General features: G+C 52.5%; 9 non-coding genes across 9 annotated transcripts; 5 read left to right on the forward strand and 4 right to left on the reverse strand.

Annotated features, from left to right (window-relative positions):
• The first annotated feature begins 2119 nt into the window (after positions 1–2119).
• On the forward strand, positions 2120–2202 carry TRNAL-UAA (transfer RNA leucine (anticodon UAA)). The gene has a single exon. It is a non-coding gene; the product is annotated as a tRNA-Leu (tRNA).
• Positions 2203–4345: 2143 nt separating this feature from the next.
• TRNAL-UAA (transfer RNA leucine (anticodon UAA)) lies at positions 4346–4428 on the forward strand. The gene has a single exon. It is a non-coding gene; the product is annotated as a tRNA-Leu (tRNA).
• Positions 4429–5554: 1126 nt separating this feature from the next.
• Positions 5555–5626, reverse strand: TRNAE-CUC (transfer RNA glutamic acid (anticodon CUC)). Its single transcript has one exon. It is a non-coding gene; the product is annotated as a tRNA-Glu (tRNA).
• A 945-nt stretch (positions 5627–6571) lies between these two features.
• TRNAL-UAA (transfer RNA leucine (anticodon UAA)) lies at positions 6572–6654 on the forward strand. The gene has a single exon. It is a non-coding gene; the product is annotated as a tRNA-Leu (tRNA).
• Positions 6655–7774: 1120 nt separating this feature from the next.
• On the reverse strand, positions 7775–7846 carry TRNAE-CUC (transfer RNA glutamic acid (anticodon CUC)). Its single transcript has one exon. It is a non-coding gene; the product is annotated as a tRNA-Glu (tRNA).
• Positions 7847–8791: 945 nt separating this feature from the next.
• Positions 8792–8874, forward strand: TRNAL-UAA (transfer RNA leucine (anticodon UAA)). The gene has a single exon. It is a non-coding gene; the product is annotated as a tRNA-Leu (tRNA).
• Positions 8875–10000: 1126 nt separating this feature from the next.
• TRNAE-CUC (transfer RNA glutamic acid (anticodon CUC)) lies at positions 10001–10072 on the reverse strand. The gene has a single exon. It is a non-coding gene; the product is annotated as a tRNA-Glu (tRNA).
• A 945-nt stretch (positions 10073–11017) lies between these two features.
• TRNAL-UAA (transfer RNA leucine (anticodon UAA)) lies at positions 11018–11100 on the forward strand. The gene has a single exon. It is a non-coding gene; the product is annotated as a tRNA-Leu (tRNA).
• A 1126-nt stretch (positions 11101–12226) lies between these two features.
• On the reverse strand, positions 12227–12298 carry TRNAE-CUC (transfer RNA glutamic acid (anticodon CUC)). Its single transcript has one exon. It is a non-coding gene; the product is annotated as a tRNA-Glu (tRNA).
• Positions 12299–14856: the final 2558 nt, after the last annotated feature.

Below are 14856 nucleotides of genomic sequence, written 5' to 3' on the forward strand. Positions count from 1 at the left end.
GTAGGAACTTGCAGATGCTTTTGTAAAGCATTTTCCTCTGCCCTCCTCACCCTCCCAGTGCCCTTCCTTAACAGTCCCAATTCACGTCTCAGCTGTGGGGTCTGCTGCTACTCTGCACTTAGCATGGATGCTTCCCAAAGCAATGCAGTGCCACCTACGCAGAGCCCCTGCTTAGAGAAATACACCTCCTATGTCTTTTCCCACTGAAGGCAGCAGGAGGAAGTACTTGCTTCCTGGGGAACATGGGCCTGCCACTGGAATTTGTTAACCCGCCTCTTGCGGATTTCTCCCCTTTCTTTGATTTACACCTGCAGGCTCTCCCTTGCCATCGGAGCAGGATCTGCTGATGCAGGCCCGGCTGGATCAAATGTGCAAAGGCTTGTCCCCAGGCCTCGGGAAAAAATTGAGCAGAGATTCCCGCCTCCGCCTCCTCTTGCCTTCCGAACGGGCTTCCAAAGGGGCAATGCCCTGACGGGTCCCCCACGCCCCATCCTGCCCATGCCCACACCCCTGTATATGAGGGTGACCCATGTCCCTCACCCTCCATGCTCGAACGGAAGACACGTGTGTCCTGAGGGGAGCGCCAGACAGGCATTTCTCCGGCCAGGCAGACCCCTGCAGCACCCGTTAAGCTCCAAAGCCTGTACATTCCCAAGATGCCACTGGTCACTATGCAAATCAGACAGCCCTGGCCACACCCTCTCCGCCGCTGGGCTCTGCTGCTTTCGGTACGTGCAGCTCAGCTTTTTCTTACCCTGAACCAGACTTCCGTTTCAGCAAAAAGGTGGGTTGCAGTGGGTCCGGGATGCCATTTGGAGACAAAGCCTGCGGCCCTGTCAAAGATGACTTCCTGCCGCACAACATGTGGTCAGAAGCCTACGAAAAGAAGCGCACCTCGGAATACAGAATCTCACTTCCTCAAGAGCCTTGCACAAGAGATTTTCCTCCCGCCGAGGAAAGCAACTCAAAGGGAACCTTGCGAAAATCAAATTAGGAGCCAGATTGCGGGATGCTAGGCAAACTGTTTGTCAGAAAAGCAAATTCATTTTGAGAAGCCCTGACCTGCGGGAAGGAAAAGCATTCAAGGGCAGAAGAAGGACTGTTCCCTGACCGGGAATCGAACCCAGGCCGCGGCGGTGAGAGCGCCGAATCCTAACCACTAGACCACCAGGGAACCCACAGCCATACTGCAAAAGTTCCTACACTGCTCTCCTAGTGACAAAGCTCATGGGGGCTGAAAGCATATTTTATTCTACAGCGAATATGAATCAGAACTTGAAAAAACACTCATGATTCCACCAGACTGTTTGTCACTTCCAAGCACAGGCCATCCCCTCCCCCGTGCTACTGAACCGACGAATTCCTGTACAATCGGGATCCCCGGGAAATCACAAGAGGGACACCTAGTGGCCGCTGATAGCTCAAAGACAGCTGGTACACCTTCTCACACCTACCTCGTTATTCAGCTTGCTGGAAGAATACATTGCGAATGACCGATTCAAGAGTGCAAGGGAGAAGAGTGCTCCAAAGTAGATGTATACATCGCAGCCGGGTTTTCCAGCAATTTACCTTTCTGATGAGCTGGTACTGCACTTTACGCCCACATAGAGCACCTGACTGGGTGGGGGACTGCGTGCGCATGAAGGTGGCTGAGGGCAATGGGAGCAAAGCAACCTGGGACACAGGGGACCCAGCCCCTTTCCTCTGCTTTCGTCTATAGGTCGGGGTGCCTTTTTAAGGACCTTCGATTAAAAAAAGCTGAGCTGCGTGGACAAATTACGCACGTCTACGTCTTAGAGGGATCTTCCCTGACCGGGAATCGAACCCGGGCCGCGGCAGTGAAAGCGCCAAATCCTAGCCACTAGACCACCAGGGAGGAGATGCTCTTGTGAGCCTGCCTTGCTCACTTCCTTATTGTGACTAAGCTAACTCCACTGTATAGATTGCCCATAAAGTACGAGTGGGGAAAAGTTAGGTGTCACACAGTGTGTTTGTCATAAGCAATTACCTTTATCCTCCTGCAAAAGCCTTTTTACTCTGCAATCACCTCTTGCTGGACAGCCTGCGCTGGAGCAGCCAGCATGAAAAGGGAGCTGAGTAAGGCAGGGCCTAGGGTCTCACCAGGGTGGCCGAGTGGTTAAGGCGTTGGACTTAAGATCCAATGGACAGTTGTCCGCATGGGTTCGAGCCCCATCCCTGGTATGGGTTTTCAGCGGGTGTGTAGGAACTTGCAGATGCTTTTGTAAAGCATTTTCCTCTGCCCTCCTCACCCTCCCAGTGCCCTTCCTTAACAGTCCCAATTCACGTCTCAGCTGTGGGGTCTGCTGCTACTCTGCACTTAGCATGGATGCTTCCCAAAGCAATGCAGTGCCACCTACGCAGAGCCCCTGCTTAGAGAAATACACCTCCTATGTCTTTTCCCACTGAAGGGAGCAGGAGGAAGTACTTGCTTCCTGGGGAACATGGGCCTGCCACTGGAATTTGTTAACCCGCCTCTTGCGGATTTCTCCCCTTTCTTTGATTTACACCTGCAGGCTCTCCCTTGCCATCGGAGCAGGATCTGCTGATGCAGGCCCGGCTGGATCAAATGTGCAAAGGCTTGTCCCCAGGCCTCGGGAAAAAATTGAGCAGAGATTCCCGCCTCCGCCTCCGCCTCCTCTTGCCTTCCGAACGGGCTTCCAAACGGGCAATGCCCTGACGGGTCCCCCACGCCCCATCCTGCCCATGCCCACACCCCTGTATATGAGGGTGACCCATGTCCCTCACCCTCCATGCTCGAACGGAAGACACGTGTGTCCTGAGGGGAGCGCCAGACAGGCATTTCTCCGGCCAGGCAGACCCCTGCAGCACCCGTTAAGCTCCAAAGCCTGTACATTCCCAAGATGCCACTGGTCACTATGCAAATCAGACAGCCCTGGCCACACCCTCTCCGCCGCTGGGCTCTGCTGCTTTCGGTACGTGCAGCTCAGCTTTTTCTTACCCTGAACCAGACTTCCGTTTCAGCAAAAAGGTGGGTTGCAGTGGGTCCGGGATGCCATTTGGAGACAAAGCCTGCGGCCCTGTCAAAGATGACTTCCTGCCGCACAACATGTGGTCAGAAGCCTACGAAAAGAAGCGCACCTCGGAATACAGAATCTCACTTCCTCAAGAGCCTTGCACAAGAGATTTTCCTCCCGCCGAGGAAAGCAACTCAAAGGGAACCTTGCGAAAATCAAATTAGGAGCCAGATTGCGGGATGCTAGGCAAACTGTTTGTCAGAAAAGCAAATTCATTTTGAGAAGCCCTGACCTGCGGGAAGGAAAAGCATTCAAGGGCAGAAGAAGGACTGTTCCCTGACCGGGAATCGAACCCAGGCCGCGGCGGTGAGAGCGCCAAATCCTAACCACTAGACCACCAGGGAACCCACAGCCATACAGCAAAAGTTCCTACACTGCTCTCCTAGTGACAAAGCTCATGGGGGCTGAAAGCATATTTTATTCTACAGCGAATATGAATCAGAACTTGAAAAAACACTCATGATTCCACCAGACTGTTTGTCACTTCCAAGCACAGGCCATCCCCTCCCCCGTGCTACTGAACCGACGAATTCCTGTACAATCGGGATCCCCGGGAAATCACAAGAGGGACACCTAGTGGCCGCTGATAGCTCAAAGACAGCTGGTACACCTTCTCACACCTACCTCGTTATTCAGCTTGCTGGAAGAATACATTGCGAATGACCGATTCAAGAGTGCAAGGGAGAAGAGTGCTCCAAAGTAGATGTATACATCGCAGCCGGGTTTTCCAGCAATTTACCTTTCTGATGAGCTGGTACTGCACTTTACGCCCACATAGAGCACCTGACTGGGTGGGGGACTGCGTGCGCATGAAGGTGGCTGAGGGCAATGGGAGCAAAGCAACCTGGGACACAGGGGACCCAGCCCCTTTCCTCTGCTTTCGTCTATAGGTCGGGGTGCCTTTTTAAGGACCTTCGATTAAAAAAAGCTGAGCTGCGTGGACAAATTACGCACGTCTACGTCTTAGAGGGATCTTCCCTGACCGGGAATCGAACCCGGGCCGCGGCGGTGAAAGCGCCAAATCCTAGCCACTAGACCACCAGGGAGGAGATGCTCTTGTGAGCCTGCCTTGCTCACTTCCTTATTGTGACTAAGCTAACTCCACTGTATAGATTGCCCATAAAGTACGAGTGGGGAAAAGTTAGGTGTCACACAGCGTGTTTGTCATAAGCAATTACCTTTATCCTCCTGCAAAAGCCTTTTTACTCTGCAATCACCTCTTGCTGGACAGCCTGCGCTGGAGCAGCCAGCATGAAAAGGGAGCTGAGTAAGGCAGGGCCTAGGGTCTCACCAGGGTGGCCGAGTGGTTAAGGCGTTGGACTTAAGATCCAATGGACAGTTGTCCGCATGGGTTCGAGCCCCATCCCTGGTATGGGTTTTCAGCGGGTGTGTAGGAACTTGCAGATGCTTTTGTAAAGCATTTTCCTCTGCCCTCCTCACCCTCCCAGTGCCCTTCCTTAACAGTCCCAATTCACGTCTCAGCTGTGGGGTCTGCTGCTACTCTGCACTTAGCATGGATGCTTCCCAAAGCAATGCAGTGCCACCTACGCAGAGCCCCTGCTTAGAGAAATACACCTCCTATGTCTTTTCCCACTGAAGGGAGCAGGAGGAAGTACTTGCTTCCTGGGGAACATGGGCCTGCCACTGGAATTTGTTAACCCGCCTCTTGCGGATTTCTCCCCTTTCTTTGATTTACACCTGCAGGCTCTCCCTTGCCATCGGAGCAGGATCTGCTGATGCAGGCCCGGCTGGATCAAATGTGCAAAGGCTTGTCCCCAGGCCTCGGGAAAAAATTGAGCAGAGATTCCCGCCTCCGCCTCCGCCTCCTCTTGCCTTCCGAACGGGCTTCCAAACGGGCAATGCCCTGACGGGTCCCCCACGCCCCATCCTGCCCATGCCCACACCCCTGTATATGAGGGTGACCCATGTCCCTCACCCTCCATGCTCGAACGGAAGACACGTGTGTCCTGAGGGGAGCGCCAGACAGGCATTTCTCCGGCCAGGCAGACCCCTGCAGCACCCGTTAAGCTCCAAAGCCTGTACATTCCCAAGATGCCACTGGTCACTATGCAAATCAGACAGCCCTGGCCACACCCTCTCCGCCGCTGGGCTCTGCTGCTTTCGGTACGTGCAGCTCAGCTTTTTCTTACCCTGAACCAGACTTCCGTTTCAGCAAAAAGGTGGGTTGCAGTGGGTCCGGGATGCCATTTGGAGACAAAGCCTGCGGCCCTGTCAAAGATGACTTCCTGCCGCACAACATGTGGTCAGAAGCCTACGAAAAGAAGCGCACCTCGGAATACAGAATCTCACTTCCTCAAGAGCCTTGCACAAGAGATTTTCCTCCCGCCGAGGAAAGCAACTCAAAGGGAACCTTGCGAAAATCAAATTAGGAGCCAGATTGCGGGATGCTAGGCAAACTGTTTGTCAGAAAAGCAAATTCATTTTGAGAAGCCCTGACCTGCGGGAAGGAAAAGCATTCAAGGGCAGAAGAAGGACTGTTCCCTGACCGGGAATCGAACCCGGGCCGCGGCGGTGAGAGCGCCAAATCCTAACCACTAGACCACCAGGGAACCCACAGCCATACAGCAAAAGTTCCTACACTGCTCTCCTAGTGACAAAGCTCATGGGGGCTGAAAGCATATTTTATTCTACAGCGAATATGAATCAGAACTTGAAAAAACACTCATGATTCCACCAGACTGTTTGTCACTTCCAAGCACAGGCCATCCCCTCCCCCGTGCTACTGAACCGACGAATTCCTGTACAATCGGGATCCCCGGGAAATCACAAGAGGGACACCTAGTGGCCGCTGATAGCTCAAAGACAGCTGGTACACCTTCTCACACCTACCTCGTTATTCAGCTTGCTGGAAGAATACATTGCGAATGACCGATTCAAGAGTGCAAGGGAGAAGAGTGCTCCAAAGTAGATGTATACATCGCAGCCGGGTTTTCCAGCAATTTACCTTTCTGATGAGCTGGTACTGCACTTTACGCCCACATAGAGCACCTGACTGGGTGGGGGACTGCGTGCGCATGAAGGTGGCTGAGGGCAATGGGAGCAAAGCAACCTGGGACACAGGGGACCCAGCCCCTTTCCTCTGCTTTCGTCTATAGGTCGGGGTGCCTTTTTAAGGACCTTCGATTAAAAAAAGCTGAGCTGCGTGGACAAATTACGCACGTCTACGTCTTAGAGGGATCTTCCCTGACCGGGAATCGAACCCGGGCCGCGGCGGTGAAAGCGCCAAATCCTAGCCACTAGACCACCAGGGAGGAGATGCTCTTGTGAGCCTGCCTTGCTCACTTCCTTATTGTGACTAAGCTAACTCCACTGAATAGATTGCCCATAAAGTACGAGTGGGGAAAAGTTAGGTGTCACACAGTGTGTTTGTCATAAGCAATTACCTTTATCCTCCTGCAAAAGCCTTTTTACTCTGCAATCACCTCTTGCTGGACAGCCTGCGCTGGAGCAGCCAGCATGAAAAGGGAGCTGAGTAAGGCAGGGCCTAGGGTCTCACCAGGGTGGCCGAGTGGTTAAGGCGTTGGACTTAAGATCCAATGGACAGTTGTCCGCATGGGTTCGAGCCCCATCCCTGGTATGGGTTTTCAGCGGGTGTGTAGGAACTTGCAGATGCTTTTGTAAAGCATTTTCCTCTGCCCTCCTCACCCTCCCAGTGCCCTTCCTTAACAGTCCCAATTCACGTCTCAGCTGTGGGGTCTGCTGCTACTCTGCACTTAGCATGGATGCTTCCCAAAGCAATGCAGTGCCACCTACGCAGAGCCCCTGCTTAGAGAAATACACCTCCTATGTCTTTTCCCACTGAAGGGAGCAGGAGGAAGTACTTGCTTCCTGGGGAACATGGGCCTGCCACTGGAATTTGTTAACCCGCCTCTTGCGGATTTCTCCCCTTTCTTTGATTTACACCTGCAGGCTCTCCCTTGCCATCGGAGCAGGATCTGCTGATGCAGGCCCGGCTGGATCAAATGTGCAAAGGCTTGTCCCCAGGCCTCGGGAAAAAATTGAGCAGAGATTCCCGCCTCCGCCTCCTCTTGCCTTCCGAACGGGCTTCCAAAGGGGCAATGCCCTGACGGGTCCCCCACGCCCCATCCTGCCCATGCCCACACCCCTGTATATGAGGGTGACCCATGTCCCTCACCCTCCATGCTCGAACGGAAGACACGTGTGTCCTGAGGGGAGCGCCAGACAGGCATTTCTCCGGCCAGGCAGACCCCTGCAGCACCCGTTAAGCTCCAAAGCCTGTACATTCCCAAGATGCCACTGGTCACTATGCAAATCAGACAGCACTGGCCACACCCTCTCCGCCGCTGGGCTCTGCTGCTTTCGGTACGTGCAGCTCAGCTTTTTCTTACCCTGAACCAGACTTCCGTTTCAGCAAAAAGGTGGGTTGCAGTGGGTCCGGGATGCCATTTGGAGACAAAGCCTGCGGCCCTGTCAAAGATGACTTCCTGCCGCACAACATGTGGTCAGAAGCCTACGAAAAGAAGCGCACCTCGGAATACAGAATCTCACTTCCTCAAGAGCCTTGCACAAGAGATTTTCCTCCCGCCGAGGAAAGCAACTCAAAGGGAACCTTGCGAAAATCAAATTAGGAGCCAGATTGCGGGATGCTAGGCAAACTGTTTGTCAGAAAAGCAAATTCATTTTGAGAAGCCCTGACCTGCGGGAAGGAAAAGCATTCAAGGGCAGAAGAAGGACTGTTCCCTGACCGGGAATCGAACCCGGGCCGCGGCGGTGAGAGCGCCAAATCCTAACCACTAGACCACCAGGGAACCCACAGCCATACAGCAAAAGTTCCTACACTGCTCTCCTAGTGACAAAGCTCATGGGGGCTGAAAGCATATTTTATTCTACAGCGAATATGAATCAGAACTTGAAAAAACACTCATGATTCCACCAGACTGTTTGTCACTTCCAAGCACAGGCCATCCCCTCCCCCGTGCTACTGAACCGACGAATTCCTGTACAATCGGGATCCCCGGGAAATCACAAGAGGGACACCTAGTGGCCGCTGATAGCTCAAAGACAGCTGGTACACCTTCTCACACCTACCTCGTTATTCAGCTTGCTGGAAGAATACATTGCGAATGACCGATTCAAGAGTGCAAGGGAGAAGAGTGCTCCAAAGTAGATGTATACATCGCAGCCGGGTTTTCCAGCAATTTACCTTTCTGATGAGCTGGTACTGCACTTTACGCCCACATAGAGCACCTGACTGGGTGGGGGACTGCGTGCGCATGAAGGTGGCTGAGGGCAATTGGAGCAAAGCAACCTGGGACACAGGGGACCCAGCCCCTTTCCTCTGCTTTCGTCTATAGGTCGGGGTGCCTTTTTAAGGACCTTCGATTAAAAAAAGCTGAGCTGCGTGGACAAATTACGCACGTCTACGTCTTAGAGGGATCTTCCCTGACCGGGAATCGAACCCGGGCCGCGGCGGTGAAAGCGCCAAATCCTAGCCACTAGACCACCAGGGAGGAGATGCTCTTGTGAGCCTGCCTTGCTCACTTCCTTATTGTGACTAAGCTAACTCCACTGTATAGATTGCCCATAAAGTACGAGTGGGGAAAAGTTAGGTGTCACACAGCGTGTTTGTCATAAGCAATTACCTTTATCCTCCTGCAAAAGCCTTTTTACTCTGCAATCACCTCTTGCTGGACAGCCTGCGCTGGAGCAGCCAGCATGAAAAGGGAGCTGAGTAAGGCAGGGCCTAGGGTCTCACCAGGGTGGCCGAGTGGTTAAGGCGTTGGACTTAAGATCCAATGGACAGTTGTCCGCATGGGTTCGAGCCCCATCCCTGGTATGGGTTTTCAGCGGGTGTGTAGGAACTTGCAGATGCTTTTGTAAAGCATTTTCCTCTGCCCTCCTCACCCTCCCAGTGCCCTTCCTTAACAGTCCCAATTCACGTCTCAGCTGTGGGGTCTGCTGCTACTCTGCACTTAGCATGGATGCTTCCCAAAGCAATGCAGTGCCACCTACGCAGAGCCCCTGCTTAGAGAAATACACCTCCTATGTCTTTTCCCACTGAAGGGAGCAGGAGGAAGTACTTGCTTCCTGGGGAACATGGGCCTGCCACTGGAATTTGTTAACCCGCCTCTTGCGGATTTCTCCCCTTTCTTTGATTTACACCTGCAGGCTCTCCCTTGCCATCGGAGCAGGATCTGCTGATGCAGGCCCGGCTGGATCAAATGTGCAAAGGCTTGTCCCCAGGCCTCGGGAAAAAATTGAGCAGAGATTCCCGCCTCCGCCTCCGCCTCCTCTTGCCTTCCGAACGGGCTTCCAAACGGGCAATGCCCTGACGGGTCCCCCACGCCCCATCCTGCCCATGCCCACACCCCTGTATATGAGGGTGACCCATGTCCCTCACCCTCCATGCTCGAACGGAAGACACGTGTGTCCTGAGGGGAGCGCCAGACAGGCATTTCTCCGGCCAGGCAGACCCCTGCAGCACCCGTTAAGCTCCAAAGCCTGTACATTCCCAAGATGCCACTGGTCACTATGCAAATCAGACAGCCCTGGCCACACCCTCTCCGCCGCTGGGCTCTGCTGCTTTCGGTACGTGCAGCTCAGCTTTTTCTTACCCTGAACCAGACTTCCGTTTCAGCAAAAAGGTGGGTTGCAGTGGGTCCGGGATGCCATTTGGAGACAAAGCCTGCGGCCCTGTCAAAGATGACTTCCTGCCGCACAACATGTGGTCAGAAGCCTACGAAAAGAAGCGCACCTCGGAATACAGAATCTCACTTCCTCAAGAGCCTTGCACAAGAGATTTTCCTCCCGCCGAGGAAAGCAACTCAAAGGGAACCTTGCGAAAATCAAATTAGGAGCCAGATTGCGGGATGCTAGGCAAACTGTTTGTCAGAAAAGCAAATTCATTTTGAGAAGCCCTGACCTGCGGGAAGGAAAAGCATTCAAGGGCAGAAGAAGGACTGTTCCCTGACCGGGAATCGAACCCGGGCCGCGGCGGTGAGAGCGCCAAATCCTAACCACTAGACCACCAGGGAACCCACAGCCATACAGCAAAAGTTCCTACACTGCTCTCCTAGTGACAAAGCTCATGGGGGCTGAAAGCATATTTTATTCTACAGCGAATATGAATCAGAACTTGAAAAAACACTCATGATTCCACCAGACTGTTTGTCACTTCCAAGCACAGGCCATCCCCTCCCCCGTGCTACTGAACCGACGAATTCCTGTACAATCGGGATCCCCGGGAAATCACAAGAGGGACACCTAGTGGCCGCTGATAGCTCAAAGACAGCTGGTACACCTTCTCACACCTACCTCGTTATTCAGCTTGCTGGAAGAATACATTGCGAATGACCGATTCAAGAGTGCAAGGGAGAAGAGTGCTCCAAAGTAGATGTATACATCGCAGCCGGGTTTTCCAGCAATTTACCTTTCTGATGAGCTGGTACTGCACTTTACGCCCACATAGAGCACCTGACTGGGTGGGGGACTGCGTGCGCATGAAGGTGGCTGAGGGCAATGGGAGCAAAGCAACCTGGGACACAGGGGACCCAGCCCCTTTCCTCTGCTTTCGTCTATAGGTCGGGGTGCCTTTTTAAGGACCTTCGATTAAAAAAAGCTGAGCTGCGTGGACAAATTACGCACGTCTACGTCTTAGAGGGATCTTCCCTGACCGGGAATCGAACCCGGGCCGCGGCGGTGAAAGCGCCAAATCCTAGCCACTAGACCACCAGGGAGGAGATGCTCTTGTGAGCCTGCCTTGCTCACTTCCTTATTGTGACTAAGCTAACTCCACTGTATAGATTGCCCATAAAGTACGAGTGGGGAAAAGTTAGGTGTCACACAGTGTGTTTGTCATAAGCAATTACCTTTATCCTCCTGCAAAAGCCTTTTTACTCTGCAATCACCTCTTGCTGGACAGCCTGCGCTGGAGCAGCCAGCATGAAAAGGGAGCTGAGTAAGGCAGGGCCTAGGGTCTCACCAGGGTGGCCGAGTGGTTAAGGCGTTGGACTTAAGATCCAATGGACAGTTGTCCGCATGGGTTCGAGCCCCATCCCTGGTATGGGTTTTCAGCGGGTGTGTAGGAACTTGCAGATGCTTTTGTAAAGCATTTTCCTCTGCCCTCCTCACCCTCCCAGTGCCCTTCCTTAACAGTCCCAATTCACGTCTCAGCTGTGGGGTCTGCTGCTACTCTGCACTTAGCATGGATGCTTCCCAAAGCAATGCAGTGCCACCTACGCAGAGCCCCTGCTTAGAGAAATACACCTCCTATGTCTTTTCCCACTGAAGGGAGCAGGAGGAAGTACTTGCTTCCTGGGGAACATGGGCCTGCCACTGGAATTTGTTAACCCGCCTCTTGCGGATTTCTCCCCTTTCTTTGATTTACACCTGCAGGCTCTCCCTTGCCATCGGAGCAGGATCTGCTGATGCAGGCCCGGCTGGATCAAATGTGCAAAGGCTTGTCCCCAGGCCTCGGGAAAAAATTGAGCAGAGATTCCCGCCTCCGCCTCCGCCTCCTCTTGCCTTCCGAACGGGCTTCCAAACGGGCAATGCCCTGACGGGTCCCCCACGCCCCATCCTGCCCATGCCCACACCCCTGTATATGAGGGTGACCCATGTCCCTCACCCTCCATGCTCGAACGGAAGACACGTGTGTCCTGAGGGGAGCGCCAGACAGGCATTTCTCCGGCCAGGCAGACCCCTGCAGCACCCGTTAAGCTCCAAAGCCTGTACATTCCCAAGATGCCACTGGTCACTATGCAAATCAGACAGCCCTGGCCACACCCTCTCCGCCGCTGGGCTCTGCTGCTTTCGGTACGTGCAGCTCAGCTTTTTCTTACCCTGAACCAGACTTCCGTTTCAGCAAAAAGGTGGGTTGCAGTGGGTCCGGGATGCCATTTGGAGACAAAGCCTGCGGCCCTGTCAAAGATGACTTCCTGCCGCACAACATGTGGTCAGAAGCCTACGAAAAGAAGCGCACCTCGGAATACAGAATCTCACTTCCTCAAGAGCCTTGCACAAGAGATTTTCCTCCCGCCGAGGAAAGCAACTCAAAGGGAACCTTGCGAAAATCAAATTAGGAGCCAGATTGCGGGATGCTAGGCAAACTGTTTGTCAGAAAAGCAAATTCATTTTGAGAAGCCCTGACCTGCGGGAAGGAAAAGCATTCAAGGGCAGAAGAAGGACTGTTCCCTGACCGGGAATCGAACCCGGGCCGCGGCGGTGAGAGCGCCAAATCCTAACCACTAGACCACCAGGGAACCCACAGCCATACAGCAAAAGTTCCTACACTGCTCTCCTAGTGACAAAGCTCATGGGGGCTGAAAGCATATTTTATTCTACAGCGAATATGAATCAGAACTTGAAAAAACACTCATGATTCCACCAGACTGTTTGTCACTTCCAAGCACAGGCCATCCCCTCCCCCGTGCTACTGAACCGACGAATTCCTGTACAATCGGGATCCCCGGGAAATCACAAGAGGGACACCTAGTGGCCGCTGATAGCTCAAAGACAGCTGGTACACCTTCTCACACCTACCTCGTTATTCAGCTTGCTGGAAGAATACATTGCGAATGACCGATTCAAGAGTGCAAGGGAGAAGAGTGCTCCAAAGTAGATGTATACATCGCAGCCGGGTTTTCCAGCAATTTACCTTTGTGATGAGCTGGTACTGCACTTTACGCCCACATAGAGCACCTGACTGGGTGGGGGACTGCGTGCGCATGAAGGTGGCTGAGGGCAATGGGAGCAAAGCAACCTGGGACACAGGGGACCCAGCCCCTTTCCTCTGCTTTCGTCTATAGGTCGGGGTGCCTTTTTAAGGACCTTTGATTAAAAAAAGCTGAGCTGCGTGGACAAATTACGCACGTCTACATCTTAGAGGGATCTTTGTCGTACTTTAATATTCGGGACCGCGTAGGGGACAGGGCCCTACCCCTGTCTATCTTGGTATTAGCGAACCGCAAATGGTAAATGGGGCATGTACGAGTGCTTTATATACCGTTCTAGCTATGAATGCACTGTTTACACGTTATTCAGCTTCACTACGCGGGTTCCATTTTGGAAGCAGTGGCCATCTTGTCATTGCCCTCACATAGGCTATAATGGAGTAAATACGAGCCTCACAGTACATGGGCTTTCCCTCTGACTTCTCTGTGACCTGGGCAGCTGGCTCTGCTGCCCCGGGTCAAACCGGTCTCACGAGCTCCCCTTCCTCCTTCCACCTGTGATTAGCATCAGGGCTTGACCCGTCATAAAACCCTTTCATTCTACACGATCCCCCGGCTAATCTCTTCCACACCTGCTTGTTCCTGCTTTATGACTTGTTTCCCAAAACAGGAGATGCTCATGTTTATTGGGGGGTCTATTTACATCAAACGTGGGATCTGAACCTTACTGTGTAAATCATTGTGGGCTGGCCGAACTGGAATGTGGGATGGTCATCATGACTCTGCTTTTTCGTTTGTAATGTATACCTTTATATGGCCATATCGTAAACCAAGGAATGTGTGCCTGGAGCATGATATTTTGTATTTAAGATGAAGTCCGTTCCTATGATTTCCAGCAGTCTCCTGAGAACATACACGCTGTTGTACTTCTAGGATACCTGTCATTGGTCTGCAGCCAATAAACGAATCTTTGACTTCACCCAGAAGACTCTGTGTTTCTGTAGGTCCGGAACAGGGTGAACCCAGAAGTCATAGGGTGTGTGCCCCTGCACCGCTGGGTCTAAATTACCCAGTACTTCAGTTTGGCGCCCAACTCGGGACGATTTCAGCGGTACCAGTCCAAGCCAGAGGTTCGTGAGGAGCTTTGTGTGGAAATTCCGGAGGAAGGCCGCCACTTCATCGACCCCTGCATGTCGACGTGGTCCGAAAGTCTTTTCTGCGAGGTTCTCCGCGTCCCGACGGCTACGAAGGACTGCTGCCCTGATTAATCGACCTGTTTTGGACCCTTGACGAGTTTTGAGAGAGCGAAACAATCGAGAGAGTCTTCTGGTGACGCCATCGATCAGCAATATTCAGTTAAGTATAAGTGGAGCGTCTCCTATTTGTTTTTGGTATCCTTCGGGATCGTTTGACTTGGTAATTTGGTACTTTGGAGTTTGCAAACGCCAAAACCAGAGGACTCGTGTATTCACGAGGCTATCGTAATCGATAATCCTTTGACGTTTGGATCTAGACTAGTGAGCAAAGATGCCTGGTTCTGGACTATTTGGTAGAATATTCTGTTTGGGTTGTGGAAAAGATTTCCAGCTAGAGGAATCATGTCCGGTTCCTCCGGTTGGAACTCCAACTTATGAGCTCTATGTAAAACATGGCGTAGGCCCCATTGCATATAACGAAGTGTGGATCCACTACACCAGGAAAGATGGTGTTTTAAAATGGCCCCAAAATGGTAGTTTTGATACCGATATTTTAGATAATTTGGAAATTAAATTGTTTAAGAAGAAAGCCCGGCCGGCGATGTTTGACTCTTTCCGCTTATGGCGAAAGGAAGCCAAACAGAAGGAAATTAAGTTAGCGAAAAAGAATAAGAGAGAGAGAGGTATGTCAGTAATGCAAGCAGCTGTACAATTTAAAGACAATGAAGAGGAGCAAATAAGTGAGCAATTGCACAGGCAGCATAAGTTAGGGATTGACAAATGTTACCCAGCTTTGCCACATTCTAAGCAGAATGAGTTAGAAGAAAAGGAGAAAGATCCCCTGATGTCACATTTGTTGAGTTCGCCACCCCCGTATGCTCAAACTGCCACGGCGCCTCCCCAGCTTGTAAATATGCCGCCTCCAGTGCATATACTGCAAGCCTTGCCGCA

The sequence above is a fragment of the Triturus cristatus genome, chromosome 5_2 (genome assembly GCF_964204655.1).
Source record: "Triturus cristatus chromosome 5_2, aTriCri1.1, whole genome shotgun sequence".
NCBI classification, from domain to species: Eukaryota; Metazoa; Chordata; class Amphibia; order Caudata; family Salamandridae; genus Triturus; species Triturus cristatus.